This window comes from Salvelinus sp. IW2-2015, linkage group LG8, assembly GCF_002910315.2.
Source record: "Salvelinus sp. IW2-2015 linkage group LG8, ASM291031v2, whole genome shotgun sequence".
NCBI classification, from domain to species: domain Eukaryota; kingdom Metazoa; phylum Chordata; class Actinopteri; order Salmoniformes; family Salmonidae; genus Salvelinus; species Salvelinus sp. IW2-2015.
In genome coordinates this window covers 24,715,783-24,727,199 of record NC_036848.1, presented here as the reverse complement: position 1 = coordinate 24,727,199, position 11,417 = coordinate 24,715,783, and positions in this window count along the sequence as shown.

Below are 11,417 nucleotides of genomic sequence, written 5' to 3'. Positions count from 1 at the left end.
GGTGTTGTAGTTTCCAATAGGCCAACATTCTACATAGTTGAGCACAGAAAACGTGGTAATTAACTACAATGACCACAATCCAYTGCGTGCTTACTTGTCTGGTCTGTGTGTTTATTTTATGCCTGCTATGTTAGGCTAGTGTAGGGCAGACATGTAGAGAGAGAGAAGAGATAAGAATATGCAATGGAGAGGGATAGAGAGCCGTTGCTTTGAGAATACACTACCGGTCAAAAGTTTTAGAAAACCTGCTCATTCATGGGTTTCTTTATTTTTACTGTTTTCTACATTGTAGAATAATAGTGAAGACATCAAAACTGTGGAATCATGTAGTAACCAAAAAAGTGTTACACAAAGCAAAATATATTTTATATTTGAGATTCTTTAAATAGCCACCCATTGCCTTGATGACAGCTTTGCACACTCTTAGCATTCTCTCAACCAGCTTCACCTGGAATGCTTTTCCAATGATTCCATATGTGCTATTTCATAATTTTGATGTCTTCACTATTATTCTACAATGTAGAAAATATAAAAAAATAAATACAAACCCTTGACTGAGTATTTGTTCTTAAACTTTTGACCGGTAGTGTACATGATCTAAGGGATTGATAGTTGGTATTCCACAGTCATAAACTAATGCCTTTACTTCAAGAAATGCCAAAAATTCTGATTCTGTCAGACAACATAGGCAACAGCTCTATAGAGATGAGATGACGACTTGAAATGAAATAATAAAGTAATCAAATATAATATACAAAACAACTGAAATATTTTATTAAAGTAAAGTCATGTGAATAAATTATGGTTAATGAGTGATGAGAGGTAATGGTCAGTCACTACCATCATGGGACTTTTATTAATTGTTTTACACTGGGTTGTTACAGCATTCAACCTACATTCAACCTACATAATGCGTAGTGTATTTAATGTTTAAAATAATTAGCGAAACCGGAATATAAAAAATATAAAAATAATGAACAATTGAACCGAAAATGAAACCGACATCAAAAAACAGTAATCGCTCAGTGCTACAGGAATGCCTTTAGAGGTGTTGCAGTATATTTTCAGAGCCAAATTCCTGTTAAGCTTATGTCTAATGTTGTTGAAGTGTTGTGGTTGGAAGTTGACCTGCCTCATCTAATGCCTCTTTTGGTGTGCTGCTATTTTCCCCAAGTGCTAACAGCCAGCATCTGGATAATATCTGCGCAACACTTGATAATGTGTGTGCTGCTAACAGAGGTCAACTTTCTGGGTGACCTGAATAGAGACTGCTTTTCATCAAGCTGTCCGCTCAAGAGGAAGCTTCTTACTRTAACCAGTTTCTGTAATCTGGATCGGGTTATTGATCAACCTACCGAAGTGTTTGCAAATAGTACAGGAACTACATCATCCACGTGTATCGATCACATTTTTACAAATGCGGCTAAACTTTGATCTAACGCTGTATCCGTACCCATTGGACGTAGTGACCCTCTCACTCTGTCTGCCATATTCATTCTCTCTGCTCTCTGCTCTTTTTCCTTAATAGGATGTCGGTGGGTGGAGCTGGGAGGGTCTTCAGCAAAAAGGACACACCTGACCTTGTGTCCCAGGGATAAATACACATTTCCCCCATACATCGAGGAGACTCTCTCCTCGCAGTCACACTGTCGTTTTTTTGTTGTGGCATTTTGTGGCTACTTTTTGTTCGTTTATTTTGGCACCTCTCATTATCACCATCTATGCACACATCCACTCACTTGCACTACTGACAACTGACTACACACACTATTGTTACTTGTATAAAGTTTACTTTATTGAAAAAAAAATATTTGTGTTATTCCTTTATCTCCGCGTTGTCTCTCTCTTTGTTACGGGCTACGAGCCGATTCGTAGCAGTGGCTCTATCCAGAAAAKCCAAAGGTCCAAAGGCTTGGCCTAAAGTACTGTACAAGAGCATATCTAAAACGAAAAGCATTGTATTTGGTACAAATCATTCCCTAAGTCCTACCCCTCAGCTGAATCTGGTAATGGATGATGTGGCTGTTGAGCAAGATGAGGAAACGTCATTTCTTGGTGTCACCTTAGACTGTAAATTGTAATGGTCAAGGGATATTGATTAAATTGTTGTAAAGATTGGGGAGAGGTCTGTCTGTGATAAAGAGATGCTCAGCGTTTTTTAACGCCACAGTCGACCAAAGAGGTCCTGCAGGCTCTAGTTTTATCCAATCTTGACCATTGCCCGCTGATATGGTCAAACGCTGCAAAGGAGGACCTAGAAAAGCTGCAGCTGGAGCAGAACAGAGCAGCACGTCTTGCCCTACAATGTACAAAGAGGGCTAATGTCAACCGTATGCATGTTGGTCTTCCTTGGCTCAAAGTAGAGGAGAGATTGACTGCATCAATTCTTGTTTTTGTGAGAAATGTGAATGTGTTGAAAACTCTAAATAGTCTGTATAATCATCTTGCATATACTGTAGATCTGACGTACATACTTACCCCACCAGATATGCCACTAGGTCCCCAGGTCTAGAACAACTTCAAGAGAACGTACAGTATTATATATAGCCATGATTGCATGGAACTCCCTTCCATCTCATATAGAGCAAGTAAACAGCAAACCTGGTTTCAAAATAAAGCAACACCTCACGGCGCAACGCCCCTCCCCCATGTGACCTCACTTCTGTGTGCATGTACTGACATGTATGTGTAACTGATAGATACACACACGCACACACTAACACACGCTCTACACACACCCACACATTATTATTCTTTAGTTGTATTGTTAATTCTTTATTATTATTGTATGAATGTATGTGTCTTTTGTAACTTTTTTATTTATTGGTATTTTTTATATGTATGTAATGTCTATGTTAATGTTTTAAATGTATGTAGAGTTCTGTGTGGCATAGTTGGTAGAGCAATTGCGCATGCAATGCCAGCGTTGTGGATTTGTGTCACGGATCCCCCCCCCCGGTACTGCTGCTCATTCCGTTTACCAGTTCCGGAGGTCTACGTCACCGGCCTTCTCGGCGTTACTGAACTGGATTCATTACCGCCAACCCCGGACTGTCTTGTCTCATTACGCACACCTGGTTCCCACTCCCACTGAATACTGCCCACTGTTTCCCATTGTCCTTGTCGGTTATTGTTACCATGTCCGTTGGTGTTGTGAGCACCTGTGCTGTTGCATCGGCTTCCATGTTACGTGTTGTCGAGCACTTGTTTTACGGGTCTCGACCCGTGTATTATTTATAGGTTTACACCTCGTTCTTTTGTTTGGGTGGAGAAAATAAAACCCTCTATTACGTATTCCTGCGCTTGTCTCCTATCATTATACAGTGTGACAATTTGATTCCCACGGGGGACCAGTACAAAAAAATGTATGCATTCCCTGCTGTAAGTTGCTCTGAAAAAGAGCATCTGCTAAATGACTAAAAATTTAAAATAAAAATGTCAATTGTAAAGTATTTTTTGTCTGTAATGTCTTTTCCATTATGTATCGGACCCCAGGAAGACTACCTGTCGGCTAATGGGGATCCTAATAATAAAATAAAAGAATCCTCCCTGGCCGTCTTCAAATCACTGAGGCAGAAGTTCCATTAGGCAGACAGACTGTCTGGCGGATGGACGGACAAACAGTGACCCTTTCAAGAGGAAATAAGAGCAGCTCAGATAGAGATTAAGGTGCGAGAGAGGAAAGAGGGAGAAAATCTTTTTGGGGACATGTATAACCATCTAACAGGACTGAAGTGAGAGCACTTTCATCTGTCGAACTTGTGAGGTCTTTGGTCAAAGTGCTGAGGGTCAGTGGAATGAAGGAAGGGTTGGTGAGTTATAAAATACTTGATAGTAAGAATGTACCTTTCTTGTTTTATCTGTATGGGGGGGAGGGGTCTACTAAGCTAACATGGAATTGTTTTAAGATGGTTATACCATGGATCATTTAGCTATTTGATATTTTTCTGGGCCTTTACTACTATAACCCATATAATCGCATTGAATAAAACATTCATAAATGGAAAAACAGACTGTCCAAAAATGTATCATAAGCAATAAGGTTTTGAAGTGTTTTCCCTATATCCTATTTAACCCTTTTTTTATGACACAAACCTACCTCCATACATCCATAAATTGTTTAATAACTAGTACCGGTTACCTTCAGACGACTACGTGACACTTTGTGTGTCATTGTGGAAAACGGAGAACACCGTCGTGTTCGTGAGAATCTCCTCTTCCAAAGTTATTGTTGACGCACGGGTGATCTTAAATTAAGGATTTAATTCAAACACAGAAATAGACAATATGCACTGGCCAGACCTAAATGAGGCACACCTTCAGAAATGTATTCACAGAACCAGATAGATGTACACTGAGTGTACAAAACATTAGGAAGATCTTCCTAATATTGAGTTTCACTCCCTTTTGCTCTCAGAACAGCCTCAATTCATCGGGGCATGGACTCTGGAAGGTGTCAAAAGCGTTCCACAGGGATGCTGGCCATGGTTGACTCAAATGCTTCCCGTATTTGTGTCAAGTTGGCTGGATGTCCTTTGGGTAGTGGACCATTCTTGATACACAGGAAACTGAGTGTGAAAAAGCCAGCGGCGTTGCAGTTCTTGACACACTCAAACCGGTGCGCCTGGCACCTACTACCATACCCCATTCGAAGACACTTAAATATTTTGTCTTCCCCATTCACTCTCTGAATTGCACACATACACAGTCCTTTTCTCAATTGTCTCAAGGCTAAAAAATCCTTCTTTAACCTTTCTTCTCGCCTTTATCTACACTGATTGAAGTGGATTTAACAGGTCACATGAATAAGGGATCATAGCTTTCACCTGGATTCACCTGGTCAGTCTATGTCATGGAAAGCAGGTGTTAATAATATTTTGTACACTCATTGGAATAGGGAATGTCAGTTTGATAGAATCAGAGATCTGTATATAATGACGAGATGCTCATGTCTCCACTCTAACAATGGTAGTCATTGTCCCAAAGGCGGGAAGGCAGGCGACAAGCTTTGGTCCAAAATAAGCCCAAAGAAACGCATTGGGCTTATTTTGGAGAGATTTGATCCAGAGTTAAACCACTCGCTTCGCCTCTCCTTCTCTGATAAAATACATTATTTGAATGTGCAACATTCATGACATCTCACCTTCAGCCAATTCAGATCAGCGCCAGGTGCAGCAAATCAACAGCGATTACTATGATTTAATTAAACTCAGTGTGCAGATTGATATCGTCTTCTGCACCTTTTACAAAGAAACTGAGATCAAAATGGTGTAATTTCATTATCTTTTCAGTTTATTACCCTACCAATGTAATGTTCAAGCTCTCATATGAGAAGTAACAAAGAGTGGGTAGACAAAGAGATACAGTACCGAGTTGTGCAGCGGTCTAAGGCACATCGCAGTGCTAGAGGCGTTACTACAGACCCGGGTTCGATTCCGGGCTTTATCACAACCGGCCGTGATCAGGAGTCCCATAGGGAGGCGCACAATTGGCCTAATTTGTTCTTAGTCTAGTTAAATAAAGGTTAAATAAATACAAAGTACCAAAACCATGCTGCAAGTAAGTATATTATGTATATTTTGCATAGATTGTTGCTGGAATAGGGTAGTCACCAAAAATATAATTGTTCAGTTGTTGAATATTTTTTTTAACCTTTATTTATACACATATGTCAAATAAGAACAAATTCTTATTTACAATGACGACCTGTCACAGAGCAAGCACATCAAGTATAACACACAAATGGGTTACACAATACAAACAACAGTCAAAAATACACATCATGAACATATCACAGCTCAGGAGAAGACCCAGATGCAGGCAGTTCGAAGTAACAAAAGGTTATTACAAAAWAAGAGGGCAGGCAAACAACAGGTCAGTAATCCAGAGCAGAGTCCGAAAGGTACAGACCAGCAGGCAGGCTCAGGAACAGGGCAGGCAGAGGTCAGTAAACCAGGGCAGTGTCACAAGGTACAGAACGGCAGGCAGGGCCAGGGCAGGCAGAATGGTCAAAACCGTGAAAACTAGAAAACGGGGACTAGAGAAAAAAATGGGAGTGCGGGAAAAATGCTGGTAGGCTTGACGAGATAAGACGAACTGGCAACAGAATAACAGAGAACACAGGTATAAATACACTGGGGATAATGGTGAAGATGGGCAACATCTGGAGTGGGGTGTACACAAGCACAAAGACAGGTGAAACAGATCAGGGTGTGACAGAACAGTCAGTAAAACATTTATTAATAGGCAGCATCTAACCCTCTAGAGTCAATTTCCGTGGCCCGCATAAAATCAATTAGCATAATAAAAGAATCCCCACAAAAATCTGTATTTTTAAGCTAGAGATACATCTTTTTTTTCATGGGCTGCATCTCAACCCATCGCATCCGCTGATAGCTGCCTTCTGTAAAAATCTGTCTTGTACTTTTATTTATTTATTTTTCACTTATCTATTTTTTACTTAACACTTATTTTTCATAAAACTGCATTGTTGGTTAAGGCTTGTAAGTAAGCATTTCACTGTAAGGTCTACAGCTGTTGTATTCGGCACATGTGACAAATAATATTTGATTTGTACCTGTGGTGAAAGGTGGCAGAGCTACAGCGGTGTTCGTCAGCCCTTGAGACATACCTTTCATCTGCGGTGAAAGATGGCAGAGCGGTGTTTGTCAGACAATGAGACAAGGCTAAATTTTATGTTTCTTAAGAAAATATATGTTTTATATGTTTTATTTGTTTTTAAAAGTACCAATGGACACAAAAGAGCTTAGTTTCAGTGCTTTCTTAAGGATGAGCCAGTCTCTAGCAGCAGAGAATTGAAAAGCCCGACTGCCATTCACAAACTATAGACCAATCCATGGTGCTGAAATTGCGACATGTATATGCGTCTGCCTATCAAATCGATGAAAGGCTTTCTGTGGTGCCAGGACATGTATCCTATAGCTTTGCTTTAGCTAATGGATAAATGTTTATTGGGAGGCCTATTTGGTCATCATTTTCTGAAGAAACAAGCTACTCCAAGAGTGTGTAATAGGCTGTCTGAGAGAAGGTTATAATCCTAATAAACCCATCTAATGTGAGTACATCTGTTGTTGAAGTACAGTAGATCAATACAGCTGCAGTACTCTAGCAGTAGTCAAGCTGCTCATGCTGACAAACCTTGTTAGTGCATAGATCAAATTAGCTTTAACATTTCCTTCACACAAAAGCTAATATTTCACTTACGTTTTTTGGGGGGGGGTAATTTTTACTGTGCATTATAACTATTTCAAACCACATAAAACAAGATGACTGTCAATGGCAGCCTGAAGTAGATGGTTTACAGCTCTTTAACAGTGTTACAGAAATGTTTACAGCTCCTTAACAGTTTAAGCAACTGACACTAGACCAACTATAAAAAGGTCTTACAATTACATAACTAGTTTATGAACTACATAATGATTTAAATGTGCATACATTTGCATAAAAGGAATACATTTACCACAGTACATAACTTCCCCCATGATGGATCTTCAGAATACAGTCACAGGTAAATAGATTTTATAAAACGGTTTACCAACATATACATATAAATTACAAATAAATTAATACAATTTAATTATTCCACTAGAAGATATAGTCCGGACAAAAATGTGGTTGTTCTTTTTATCATGTTGCTACAGACAGTCGTTAATCATTTTCTGCATAGATGCTATACACGGGTTGGTTGTTTAGCAAGAAAACCAACATGTGTGCAACTATGAGGCAAAACAGACGGGGTTGGCTTAGACTGTTTGCAACATGTAAACTATATTTAGTCTCCAAATGTTTATTGAAAACATAAATACATTTGTACAATGCGCATTTGTTGTCTTTCAAATACATTGTTACAGTTGCTGATTAGCGAGCTAGCACATTTTATGCCATATTAGCATGGACATGACATCAGTCAAAACACTTCAAAACAAGTCATTGTATCAATAACAAGATACAATGAGCTGAAAAAAGGCTTGCATCTTGTCATTGTTGCTAGCTATCTGACCATTCAGATTCATAACAACGCACATCTTCCAGCCACATCGATGCGCGCACATTATTTTCATGACGTTGTCAGCCAACCGGTCTATGCACAATGGTTGCTATGCAGGCTGAATAACATTCTTGTCACTTGCAAGCTCGCTACGTAGCCAACTTCAGCTAACTAAGTGACGTCAAGCATTGCACCTGGAATGACAGTAAACTAGCATTTGTGTTTGTTTTAGCTATCTTTCTATTCGCATTTACTTGGATGTGTCCAAGATAATAGACGCGTGATTTTGCCAGGCTCAGAAAAGGTTGACTCATCTCGTCTGTGCACCATTCACTCTCTATGTATGGTACAGAGATGAGGTCTGGCAGGCAGACAGCTGTGTATTTTAACCCCTACTGTACCAAACCAAATTCTAGGCTAGAAGTAAGGGGAAATCATGTGTGAGTTGAGATAAATACAAGAGATGATTTGTAAAAAAACATAGAAATGTGCCATTTTCACATATGTTGATGTTGGGGTGGTGCTGGAGAGGGGCAGTGACGTTGTCAGCGTTAGCCTGCTAGCTAATGTTAGTTAAAATAGACCAAAGGGGACCTTGGTTAAACGTTTCCTGTGCCTTTTCCTGCAGATGGGCTGTGGGTGTTTTTATTTATCTGACTATTCATGCATTCTCAGTTCCGGCCGTGTTCATTTTGTTCAGTCACCAGGATCGGCTCGTAACACCAGCCACATTACAGGATGAAGGCAAAAACAATCTGACACTGCCAGAACTTTGTTGGAGCCCACAATTGATTATACTGGTACTTAATTGACAGACTTAGACCCTGTCACACTGAGGAGCCAAGACGTCCGACAATCGTTGACAACCTAAGAATTTACCCACAACTTCAAAATGGTGTCCGTGATGGCAAAATCGTGGCATTAGAGGGCTATAATCGTACAGTCTGCAAAGACCTTAAGTAGTTGGAGTCGTTCAGTACTCACCATCTCATTATGATGCATCATCAATTCCTAATTACTAATTGGTTGTTAATTGTTTGTAGAAAGTGTTAGTGTTATGTCTCCTCTGTCTCTCTTTGTGTGTGTGTGTGTGTGTGTGTGTGTGTGTGTGTGTGTGTGTGTGTGTGTGTGTGTGTGTGTGTGTGTGTGTGTGTGTGTGTGTGTGTGTGTGTGTGTGTGTGTGTGTGTGTGTGTGTTTGTGTGTGGTGTGTTGTGCGTGTGTGTGTGTATGCGTTCGGTGTGTGTGTATGTGTATGCGTGTCGGTGTGTGTGTGTGTATGCGCGCGCGCGCGTGTGTGGATGCATTCACAGACGCTGTGATTGTTGGGGGTGAAATGGGAGCACAGTGCTGTAGCAGTGGGACAGACAAGACGGCAACAGAGAGGGCTTTGTCCAGAGCCCTAAACTTCGAATCAGGTTTGAGGAGTTAGCAAGGTAACTTTGGTCAACTCTGAGATCAACTCGGGATAAACGGTACCATGGAAGTGGAACTTTAAGCCAGGTACATTTCCATGGGAACGAATCCTTCATTGCACATTTAGTATGGACAGCATTTGCTTTCCAAACTGCGATTTGTATTTCGAAATTTGCGAAAGGCAAACTTTCAGCTGCAACCAAACATTGGCAGTTCCCCATTCAAGTCAAGACTGGCAGCCATTGCTAGCGTACCCACGGGTTTAAATTGCCAGGGTACGTCTATGGTCACAACGCAACAAGCTGTTCCACAAGGAGCGATAGGAGTGGAAAAAGGTGCTTGTGCATTGATAAGCACACTAAAGATGGCATTATAYGTTATAATGTAAAGATATAAGATATATGTTATAAGATAAAGACGGCACTTTGAAAAGCCTATTTCACACCATAGCCTGATGAATTTGCAAGATCGCTTTTCTTTCATTTTAATTTTGGCACAAATTAAAATTTGCCATTGACTAACCGATCGATTGATGCTTCAGCATTGTCTCAATGAAGAGTTTGGCGTTCGACTAGCAAAGTGCAACATGCACACACAGTTACAAGCCTGCCAGAGTTAACTACAGGCGGACGAGCAATATCCACCGTCATAGTACGGATGAAGCCTGACCTGAAATGTGGAGCTAACTGAAGCTGGCTAGCTTTATAAAAGCCTGAGTAGATCTAGCTTGCTTCGTAGTATACCACTCTGGTGACAGATACAGCGAGACAAACACTGACACACACACTAACCACCATTCCTTTGTATCTCTCTCTGTTAGTCTAACGGCTGGGATGCCAGTGAGATGTTCAACTAGGAGACATACAGAGTCAACTCCACCTATGGCTTCCTCTCCATGTACACTTGTGTATCTTCCCCTCAGCTCCTCAATGGCTCCTCAATCTCTTTTTAGGTTTAGTAATGCATTATTTGCCTCAACAAGCAACACATTTCCAACCAGAATGCCTGTCTTTATACTGGTATACCTTAAAGGCTCTGCATGGTCAATACACATCTGCAGTGGCCATACAGCATTTACTGAGATGCGGCCTCCGCAGAAGTCAGAGCAAACATACTTTTTGTGGTTTGCGGAGCAGAGCAGAGCTGTTGTGAAGGAAGTTGTCAAGGAAGTGAATTTGTGTTTATACAGGACCTCCTGCCCCCACCTACTGTCAACCAATCATGTCAATGCAGAGCTATACGGAGTCCTCCACGTTGTTACAAAATGTGTGAGGTGCACTGCGATTTGGTACAGAGCTCGATTTGGCCTCCAGAGGCTCTGCAATTGYGTCACACCCTCCGTAAGGAGCCTCCGGATCGCAAATCTGGAGCAAGCATAAATGGGCTTTTACCGATAAGACCATGTCAATTTTCTCTACTTCCCATCTATCCCTCTATCCCCCCTTAGTGTTCCTCTGGAGAGGCCTACCTCGGATGAACGAGACAGAAGGCATATTCCCCCGGTACCACCACCTCGTCTCACTGAAGAACGATCAAGGCAAGACTAAGGAGTACAAGTACAGTGCTATGAATGAGTAGTGCCGAGGGCAGGTGGGCCACGAGAGGAGTCCCAGTCATACACTAATACATGATCACATACAAATGTGTAACAGAGTTAGGAACGTGCTATAAGCTCACTCCACAGCTAGCTTGAAATGTTGCAGATGGAGGCATCCAATTGGTACCTTTTGGGTAGCACAAACCATTGGTACGTCGTAAAAGAAGACTGTGATTCTCTGCTCGGTGTGTTTGCGAGTAGAGGATCACTGGTTCAAGCCCAGTTTGGGACAGGGACAGTGAAGGAAGATACATTGTTTTTGCATTAGCACTACACACCTGATTCAAATCATCAACACTTGATGATAAGTTGATCATTTGAGTCGGCTGTGTAGTGCTAAAAATGTACACATTCCTCACCTCACCTCTCACTGGCTACCTTATGTGCAGTGCATTCAG